Source organism: Panicum virgatum, chromosome 8K (assembly GCF_016808335.1).
Source record: "Panicum virgatum strain AP13 chromosome 8K, P.virgatum_v5, whole genome shotgun sequence".
NCBI lineage: Eukaryota > Viridiplantae > Streptophyta > Magnoliopsida > Poales > Poaceae > Panicum > Panicum virgatum.
In genome coordinates, this window is record NC_053143.1 from 40062851 (window position 1) to 40074424 (window position 11574).

Below are 11574 nucleotides of genomic sequence, written 5' to 3' on the forward strand. Positions count from 1 at the left end.
GCAGGGACCAAATAAACTCAAGAGGCTATAGAATGCTGAATTCTGAGCTAAAAAAAACCAATAATACAAAATACATATATCATGCTGAATGCTAACAGATGCTGAACCAAAACTAATTATTAAGCTAGAAAATATTTTATTTGAGAAGCTTCCAGACATTGAGTTAATAACATATTGTATTTTTCAACTACCAGATTTTATTTTATCATGCAATAGATCAATACTACTATTAGAACACTCAATCCATGCCTGCTTAATGCAACAGCACTAAAAAAACATGATAACCAATAGTAAATAGCTACAGCTAAAGGGTTGGCAAAATATTATCTCTAGAACAATTATTGTTGACAATCCACTGTAGAAAAGCGTATCGACAGTCAAATTTCAAGTGCAAGACCAAAAATAGAAAAGTATTTCAGGGAACATATACTGAGCACTCTGTAGGTAGCACAAATTGACACATGACTTAGTTTAGATACTCATCTTTTGTAACTGTACTTATTTTTCTAGTCAGATCTGATCAGACAAGTTTTAACTAAGTACACTGAGCATATTCAAAGAGACATACCTGATTTTTTTTAGCCAAATTAGTCGAACATCAGGATTTGTATGATAATTCAAACTGTACTATCAAATGTGAACTTATATGAGCCAAAGTTTGTCATATGACAAGCAACAACAAAAAATGCAGATACAAAATAATTCATAAACTTAAAAATAATTACTGTTATATATAATAATCATGCTCCTTTTATAGTATCTAACTATCTCAGAGAAAACTGACGGGAAGACACTACTACAGAATAGGCCTTTGTTCCAGGCCATTTGTCCCGGCAGCCTTTGGGCCCGGCACAATAGGTGGCTTTTGTCCCGGGTCCAACGGCTAGCCGGGTCAGCGAGGGGGACAGGGGCCTTTTGTCCCGGTTGGAAGGGCGGTTCATTATAACGGAAGTTGGTCCAGTTGGCGAACCGATCGCTCCAGAAGCTGCCGCCAAAAAATTCATAAGACAATCTTCATGCAGGGCGCAAAGATTAAAGATGATGATTTCTTATGGGGGGAGGCTATTATATGGATAAACTGGGAAGAAATTTACCAACTATTCCATCAGGAGGCCCTCGACATCTCTATGGTCGGCTTGTGGGTTCTGTAAGTATTTTACTCTCCTTACATATTGTTTTGCATGATCTCAACATACTGATCTCTTGATTTATTCGGTATCATGTAGAATGGAGATACAAACTTGCAGGAGAAAGAGATACTCTCACATCGGCTTCATCGACCCAATTACTTGTAATTGGAGGATTCTACGCGACAATGCCGATGAGCTATACAAAAACTTGTTCAAGTACATAAGCGTTCATCACAACAAGCAAATGATATTGTTTCCTTACAACTTTGCGTGAGTGATTCCTTCCGTCTAACTCTTTCTATTCTGTAATCGAATTGTTTAACCCTTAACTACCAAGAACTGCCTCCGTATAATCTTGCAGTGAACACTGGGTCCTAATTGTCATAATTCCCGAGAAGAGCCTACTCGTGGTTATGGACTCATTGAGGAGACCTCCAGAACAATACGAAAATCTTCTTAACATGATGAAAAAGTAATTCTACCACTACTCCGTCGATGACTGATAATTTGAATCACTTTGTTACTTAACTATAATTGTTCTAATCACGCACAGGATTTGGAAAGAATTCGCTAAAAATCATCCAGGCAAATTTGACAAGGAATTGAAAATCAAGACAGATTTTACGGTACGCACTTGGATGATTCGTTGCACGATTCATTAGTTTTATTATATATTCATGTAAATGCCTGATAATTTCTTCTCTCTTAAAGTGTATGAGGCAGAAACAAGGCACTGTATTATGCGCATACTATGTATGCGAGAACATCCATGGTCTGGTAGGTCCTCCAAAGGGCTGGACAGATTGGGAGGAGGAAGTAAGTAAAAAACTTGTTAATATTTGAACTCGTATTTTAATTAGTCGAAATTAATTATCCCCTTTTTTTCATAGGTCGAGGAGATGCGCGATAAACTCATACCGGAGGAAAAGATTATGGCGATTCAAGAACAATTCTCCGGATTTATTGTTGAGCAAGTCCTCGATCCAAAAGGCGAATTCTACTATGATGGAATATCTAATATTGACAATCGTAGCAAATATGATAATATACGCGTATATATGTAATTAAGAACGAATATACCTATGTAAATATATATGTGTGTGTATGTATTAAATTTCTATTTATGAGTATGTATGTATTATATATATAAGCACTCCAATAATATATATGTGTGTGTGTATAATATTGGTCCTAGACATTTTCATATGTAAAGGAATTCACATGTATAGATATGTGTATACATATATATATATATAAGTGAATTAATTTATATATGAAAACTATCTAGGACAAATATTATATATGTAACTATATATATATATATATTAGTGGAGATCATACACACTGAATTCCAATACATAAGTTTAATTGAAATGCAAAAGTATAAATGAAATAGAAAAAGAATTGAGAAAAGAAAAACATGAAAAAAAGGACCTTTTGTCCCGGTTGGTAACACCAACCGGGATAAAAGGGTGCGCCAGTCACGCGCTGGCGCACCCTTTTATCCCGGTTGGTGTTACCAACCGGGACAAAAGGTCCTCTTTTGTCCCGGTTGCTAGACCCGGGACAAAAGGGTACCCCCTTTTGTCCCGGACTGGCGTTCCCGATTGGGAAACCGGGACAACAGGGGTTTTCCAACCGGGACAAATCAACTTTTTTGTAGTAGTGAGAAATGTTTAGCTCAGTAAAATAACATTGGTCAAATTCTCAAGCCAGCGCTAGAAACAATAGGAAAACACTCGACAAGATTATTTTGTCATGCACACTAACATGTGGACCCATTGACATCTACACAGCGGCAATTGCCAAATAAAATGTGAAACGCTAAGCAATTGACTCTATAAAAAAAAGGACTCAATATTTTTTTTTGGATATGATGTCTCCACTGTCGTAAGCACTTATGTTTCAGAGCAAGGATGCCACCAACTATACTCATGAGGCAGGGAAAAGGATAATATTCTGGGCCTCTTGATATAATAAAGACAGGAACTAGGTAGGAACCAGGAAGTATCACAATAATAATCCGATGACAAAATTGAAACACGCTATAATCGGTGAACTATTGTCTGCGGTTGACAGTATGAAGCAGCACAAATCCACAAAAAAAGAATGATGATAAACTAGTAGAGAAAAAAATCTAAAATTGATGCAAGAAGCTGGATCCGCTTGCTTTTATTATCTAGAACAAGAGGACGACCTAGGAAGGGCCAGGGAGAGGAAGAGGAGCATGTGATCCGCTCACTGCATTCAGCAGCCAAGGTCCGGGTCTAGCTTGCTCTGCTTCAACAGGATCTACAAGAAAAAGGTGTGGGGAGAAGAGAGGAGAAACAACCCTAGCGGGAGCACAGGGAGAGGGGGAGGGGAGGGGGATCCACCTGATGCGAAGGAAGAAGTCGTTGTAGAGAAGCCTGTGGAGGAGACGCTGCAGACGCGAGGTCGTCGGAGTAGGTCGGCAGGCGGCGACGGCAGTGCTCTTCTGTTCGACTTTGCGAGACGAGAGATGGGGAGTGCTCCCCGGTGTCTAAAGGTCGGGCGGTATTCCCGGTGGAAATTGGGCTCACCCGAGCCAGGAAACCCCAAGCTACGAGCTTCCAAAGACGTCCGCTGGACTCCGCATGGGAGAATCCCGCGTGGGCTGCTAGCCCGGGGAAACGATGAGGATTCTGGCAGGGAAGAGGGTTTCCAAACTAGGCCTCCGAGCGCTATCTGGGGTTACCTACTGACGTGGGCAGATTAAAAAATGGTGTCTTCAAATTTTTAAAAGATGGAGTATGGAATAAGGTGCAAGATTAGATGGAACAATGCCAATCGGCGGGCAGTAAAAAGAAATTGATTAAAGCTGTAGCTCAGGCAGTTCCCACCTATTTCATGACCTGCATAAGAGCAACTCCAACAGATTAGCCAAATTAGTTAGACTAGATAAAAAAGAAGAAATCCTACAGAAAATTGTATTCAAAATTCTCTTTATCTCGCTCTCTTCTTTATTTGGCTCAGTATTCACTTGCTCTCGGTAGCCAAAATTGCCGGAGTGGCCTTGCTCGCTATCCCATCCTCCCGCGCATCCTTTGCCCTACGACCTCCTCATCCCATCGCCTGGCGCCCTCACCCCCTCCCACTGGCGCGCCTTTGCTCCTGCCCCACCGGCATTGCTCGGGCGCTCGGCTTCTCCCGCCGATGCTGCTTGCCCCCGCCGGCGCTGCTCGTCATCTCCCGCCAGCGCTGCTCGCCCCGCCGGCGCGAAGCCCTCACCCCTGCCGGCTGCTCGCCCCACCGGCGCGCTGCTCGGCCCCTCCCGCCAGCAGTAGAGGTCCGAGCGGTGGTCCGACAGGAGCCCCAGGCGCGGTGCGGCCCCACACCGGTAAAGGGGCGGTGCACGCCTAGCGCCGCGGCAGGCCGCACTCGACGTCGATGGTTGTCGAGCGGATAAGCGAAAAAAAATTATTTGAAGGTCTAATTTAGCTAGTTTGTTGGATTGTATTCAAGGATAGAGAGAGGATGCTGCGTAAATAGATCGGTACATGTGAATATAAAGAGCGAGATTTGGCTAGACTTTTGGAGATGTCCTCAGGTCATCCACACTCGTCGTCCTCTATTTCCGTCCTCTAAAAAGAATATTTTTGTCTTGTAATCGAAATTCTCTCCCCTAGCTCCAATTTCTCCGTACCCATTCATCCTTTATATCTCTACTTTATATCAACTAGATGAGACCCATGCATCAGATTTTTTTTCTTTTTTACCCCCTCGGTGCCCTCTCTCCCTCCCCATTCTCTCACTCTCCCCCGGTGTCGGTGCTCCGAATCACCGGCTAGTAAATTTATGTGTGCGTCACTGGTTCGGATGGTAATGCAAGGATACGATACATTATTTATACTGGCTCGGGCAGAATGTCCCTACGTCTAATTCGAGCTCTTGTGCTCTTACACTCAAGTTTGCAGTAGGGGTTACAAACGGGCAAGAGAGAAAATAGGGGTCCCAAGTCTCTCCGGGTTGCGAGTGTGTGTGAGTGAGTGAGTTTGGATGCGTGGTCGTGTGAATACGTATCGATCGGATCCCCTGTGTCCTCTCCCTTTTATAGTTTAAGAGGGAGGAGTTTACTTCTGGGAAAAGCGATAAAGGAGAGAGAGAGACGTGGGGTCGAGCACCTCCTGACCCCGGCCTATTATTTATCTAGTACCGTGGATCCTGCTGACCTGGCGTGATGGCAACAGCAGGATGTTCTCCATCCCTGGCACTATGGCCGTGTTTGGTTGCCTCCCGTAAATTTTTTGAAAAAAATATATTTCTATATTTGAAGTACTAAATATAGACTAATCACAAAAATAATTACAGAGCTCGTCTATAAATCGCGAGATGAATCTAATGAGCGTAATTAATTCGTCATTAGAGGTTATTTACTGTATAATTACTGTAGCAATTTAGCATCTAATTATAGTCTAATTAGGTTCATTAGATTCGTCTCGCCATTTACAGACAGTAGTCGCAATGCGTTTTTTATTTCGTCTAAATTTAAGTCTCCATGCAAGTACCGGAATTTTTTTTTGAAATTTTGGTTTTTCGACCAAACACGGCCTATATCAGTTGTGGTGGCATGGTGGCGTGGGATTCGTGCGGCAGCCTGCGTTGTCAACTGTAGGGCGTGGGCACCTCGTCACATCCCGGCGTAGCATACGTCACCACTCTTGCTATTGATGATGTCAGGCGGAGCGGCGGGGCCACGTCTCCATCCGGGGACGTGGTTGACCCGTCGCCCATTCTGGTTCGTATGGGTAGGTGGGGCAGCCACATCCCTTTTTCCTTGGGCCCACGTCCGTTGACCGCCTTTTGACTGGGGCACTCCTCCTTTTGGACTTGTCATCGTGGGCCGAGCGGGCCCTCCTATGACGTGGCTGGAGCTCCCCCTGAGGGTCGGGCGAGGCGGATGACAGAGGTACATCCGGGTACCTCCTAGCCAAGTAGTTATCTCCCGACTGGGTATCTACTCGGTTAGGACCACTCTACACACTACCCGGCTGACAGGCACTCGGCTGGATGTCGGAAGGTTCCTCCGAGGATCAGGATCAAGGCACGGATATGAATTCCGGATATTTAGGGATCTCAACCGACCTGATTCCATGTAACAACCCGAGCAGCCCGAATCTATCTAAACTCTAGCGTCATCTCGCAACCATCTAGTTCTTGGCTCCGGAATCCCCTCTTCACCTACAAATCTACCACCGGGCATACTCTTAGTGGACTTGCCGGATAAACAATCCGACAGTTGGCGCACCAGGTAGGGGGATCGTCAGGATCCTTACAGCGAATTTGATGGCAGCAACAATCATCATCAATCGGGTGAGTCGTTCTCAGCATCGCCCTCCAATCAGTCCCTTACTCGATTTCATAATCGCACACGCCAGTCCATCCGCATGAGCTTTAGCAGATTTGTTTGCGCGAGATGGGCTGCGTGGGGGTACAGGCCTCGACCAGCAAGATCTCGCCGCGCGGACGCTGTTTTCGTGCGTGATGCAGGAGCAGGCTTTCCACGCATCTTGGCCACACACACGCCAAAACATACTAGTAGCGCCGCCCTGCGCTGGCAAGCAGGCAAAACAAATCATGCTGCTTCTTGCGCATGATGGATCGGATGGCATCAAGCAAGATCAAAATCATGCACACGCAATCATGCATGCGAGCATGGAAATAAGGAAAGGCAACTAAGCAAACTAAGGCACGTGGTCCACCTCCGTGTCAGCAGGGAGCTCTTTTTCCCTTTTTACTATTTCAGTTTCCTCTTTATCCGGATTTTGTTATAATCAAAATCTGCTAACACATGCTGCGGATCATTTAATTCCTTTCATAAAATCTTATGCGCTACCTGGACGGCGCGCACGGGATTCATCGCCTGCCGGCCGTGGCTACCCAAAGCAAAAACTACGTCATCGTTCAGGACCGTGTCGACCACGACGGCCCCGCTTGGCTACTGCGACCACGCCAGCCTCTACCACGGCCGCCCGCTCGGCCACGGCAACCGTGCTGACCTCCACAACGGCCACCGCTCGGCCACGACCGCCCGCTCGGCAACGGCAGCCACTCCGATCCGGCCGCGCCGACTACTTCGCCCGCTTCTTCGGCCACGCGACCTCGCCCCACTACTTCAGCTATCATTGTTTGCCCCCGGCCACATCGACGGCCGCCCGCTCGGCCACGGCGACTACTCCAACTGCCGCCGGCTCGGCAAGACAAGCAAACAAGTTCCGGCTTGTGCTCCACGTCCGAGTCAGCAGGGACCAGGGAGCCTACGCTTTCCTTTTTACTACTTCATTTTTCGTTTCTATTTGCAATTAGCTAATGCATGCTAAAGATTTCTCTTATTCTTCCATACAAAACTCTACATATGGGCTATACGTGCTGGATCCATCGGCCGCGGCCACCGAGAGCAACGCTGCATCATCATGCAGAGCCCGCCGACTACTATAGCCGCCTGCTCGGCCACGACGACTTCGTCGACCACTACGGCCTCCTACTCGGCCTCGGCGACTGCGCCAACCACGTCTTCCGCCTGCTCGGCCACGGCGACCACTATGTCCGCCTGCTCGGCCACGGCGACCGTGCAAACTACTATTGCAACCTGCTCGCCTCTGGCGACCGTGCGAGTACTTCCACGGCCGTCCGCTCGGCCACAGCGACCGCGCCGACTACTTGAACCGCCCACCCGGCTACGGCGACTACTACGGCCGCCTGCTTGGCCACAATGTAGTCCCCTCGGCCATAATGGTCACGCCGACTACTTCGACAGCCACCTACTCGGTGTATCGACTACTTCAACTCATCCATGAATCAAGCTAAGTCGTGCTTTTATAAATGTTTATTACTAAATATCTCTATGTTGAAAGTGATCGAGTGCTCTAGCCTAAGAGGGGGAGGGGTTAATTAGGCACTCTTAAAACCTTAACCTATGGCTCCAACTAGTTTGCACAAAATTAAACTAAAACAAGCTATCTAGATGTGCAACTATGGTTGTTCTAGAGTGAAACTCCTATCCCAAAAGAGTTTAGCAACCTATAGCCTTTCCTATCAAGAAATTGCTCTATGAAAGTAAAGGCATACAAATTGCTAGTATGAAATGCGGAAACTTAAAGAGCGGGATAGGAGATAGCAAACTCTTGACGCGGGTGTTTATCCTGTGGTTCGGTTAGCCACAAAGGCACACCTACATCCACGTTGTTGTAGCACTCACTAAGAGTATTGCTACTCGGCCACCAAGTCTATTCCGTGAACACAATCACGGTCACCTTGGCCCCAGGTTCCACTAAGGAGCTTCTCCATAAAGGATGGGGGTCTCCACGTCCCCCGCACAAAGATGTCGTCGCCGCTCCACACCAAGTCGGAGGGTCGATGACGTTGCCGGCGAGCTTCACAGCTCCAAGGGGCCGGCGCACCAAGCTCTTCTTTTGGTTCACTAGAGAACCACAGCACAAAGGCTCAAGGCCTTGCAATCTCACTCATTAAGAGCTAATCCTTCACACAACACTCTCAAAGTGTGCTAAGGGCTAAGGATATGAACACTAAGCTATTTGATGGCTTGGAGTGGTTCTTGGGTGTGTATGTGACTTCCTTGGACTCCAGCAATCTTCAAATGGCCGGGGGATGCCATATATATAGGCCACCAAGTCTTGTAGCCGTTGCTCCAACGGTCAGCAGAAATCTGCGTATCATCGGATGAACCGATGCCTCTGCCTGGGGTAGCATCGGTTCATCCGGTCACTCTCAGACCCGAAGTAGCCGTTGAGCTTCTGACGCACTGTTTGCTGACGTCATTACATCGGTGCTTTGCTCCGATGCATCACCGGTTCAACCGGTGCTGAAGGATCTTCTCCTGGGCGCTTGACATCGTCTCTGGAACATAGTATGCCCAATGCACCGATGCCTTTCATGGATCTATCGGTTCAACCGGTGCCTCACAGACTTGCATCAAAAGCCAGGCCATCGGATCATCCGACAACCATCGGATGCACCGATGCCTATAGCATCGGTTCTTCCGGTGTTACTGAAGTATCTCTGTCTTGATTTCTTTGACTTGGATTTTTTCACGGTCTCTTCAATTCTTGTCGACGGAACCACCGTAGGGGCGGCCCTTCGGGCCTAGCTAGGCCTATCTTCTCTTTGTCATCACTTGAACCAAAAAGCCTGAGAATGGTCATCTTAACAATCATATTAGTCCAAGTGTTGTGTTGTTTATATCAATCACCAAAACATTATATTGAAATATGGCATGAGAGGCCATTTTCGCTACATATTTCTCTGCGACTATATTCTATTCGTAAGTCTCCGCGACTGCTGCCGACCATGTCGTGCTTGTTCCCGATTGCCTATGCGGTCTGCCCGACAACACGGCCTGTCGGGTTACACCCTGCCAGAGCGCTCCATGCGCCCAACACTCGGCCAACCTTCGGCGACTTCACCTGGCTTCCAAGCTTAGAGCTGGATATACCAAACGACTCGGCATGTCTCCGTGACCCAGCCAGCACCTCCGGGGGCTGGATGCCGCTACTCCACTCGGCGTGTCTCCGTGACCCTGCTAGTGCCTCATGGTGCTAGGCGCCGCTCGGCATGTCTCCGTGATCCTGCCAGCACCTCCGGGGGCTGGATGCCGCTACTCCACTCGTCGTGTCTCCGTGACCCTGCCAGTGCCTCATGGTGCTGGGCACCACTCGGCATGTCTCCGTGACCCTGCCAGCACCTCCGGGGGCTGGGTGCCGCTACTCCACTCGGCGTATCTCCGTGACCCTGTCAGTGCCTCAGGGTGCTGGGCGCCACTCGCCATGTCTCCGTGACCCTGCCATTGCCTCAGTGTGCTGGGCGCCACTCGGCATGTATCTTTGATCCGGCCAGCACCTCCGAGGGCTGGGTGGCGCTACTCCACTCGGCGTGTCTCCGTGACCCTGCCAGTGCCTCATAGTGCTAGGCACCGCTCGGCATGTCTCCGTCACCATACTAGCACCTCCGGGGGCTGGATGCCGCTACTCCACTCGGCGTGTCTCTGTGACCCTGCCAGTGCCTCATGGTGATGGGCACCACTCGGCATGTCTTCATGACCCTGCCAGCACCTCCGGAGGCTGGGTGCCTCTACTCCACTCAGCGTGTCTCCGTGACCCTGCCAGTGCCTCAGGGTGCTGGGCGCCACTCGGCATGTCTCCGTGACCCTGACAGCACCTCCGAGGGCTGGGTGCTGCTACTCCACTTGGCGTGTCTCTGTGACCCTACCAGTGCCTCAGGGTGCTTGGCGCCACTCAGCATGTCTTTGTGACCCTGCCAGCACCTCCGAGGGCTGGGTGACGCTACTCCACTCGGCGTGTCTCCGTGACCCTACTAGTGCCTCAGGGTGCTGGGCGCCACTTGGCATGTCTCCGTGACCCTGCCAGCACCTCCGGGGGCTGGGTGCCGCTACTCCACTCGGCGTGTCTCCGTGACCCTACCAGTGCCTCAAGGAGCTGGGCGCCACTCGGCATGTCTCCGTGACCCCGCCGGCACCTCCGGGGCTGGTCACCACCATAATACCTGATGAGTCTCTGCAACTCGGCTGGCTATCCTACAGGGATGGCTAGGGGCTATACAAACCATTTGGGATGCTCAGGCGATCCGAGTACAAGAAAAAGGGCTCGACTTATGGACCCTCCAAAACGCTTCTCCGAAACCTTCCGAGGCTCGGGGGCTACACCAAACGGGTGCGCCCAGACGCGCATTTTTCGATGAAGATTAAAGGGGTACAAGATTCATCATTTGAGTACCGAACAACTTCGCAAAAGACTATCCATCAAGATTCAGCTCAGCCCTTCAGTACTCGGGGGCTTGACGGAGGTAGACCAGGGTACCTCCCAGCCGAGTAGTTACCCCCTGACTGGGTACCTACTCTGCCGAACTACTCTGCACGACTACCCAACAGACAGGCACTCGGCTGGACGTTGGAAGGTTCCTCCAAGGATCAGGATGGAGGCTCGATATAGACGCTAAGATATCTAGGAATCATAACCGACCTGCTTTCTTGTAAACAACCCAATTAGATCTAAACTCATACTTGTAACCCAAGGCTCCTGGACTATATAAAGGAGTCGTGGGGGCACCTATAGGATCGATCTACAACACATCATACCATGTCAGCCTCGACGGCCCCGGCCTCGGCAGCTCCACATCTCGAATACAAGGCAATACAGATCCACCCCAAATAGGACGTATGGTATTACGCTTCCGAGCGGCCAGAACATGTCTAAATCGTTGTCTTGTGTTACCATCAAGTTCATGGTTCTGCAATTCTCCACCTGAAATCTACCGCCGGGCATACCCCTGGTGGACTTGCCGGATAAGAAATCCGACAGCGGAGGTCCACTCGTGGGGGTCGGGCGAGGCGCAACTCCTCCCGTGGGGGTCGGGGGTCGGGCGAAGTGGAGCCTCTAGGCTTACTGGGCTG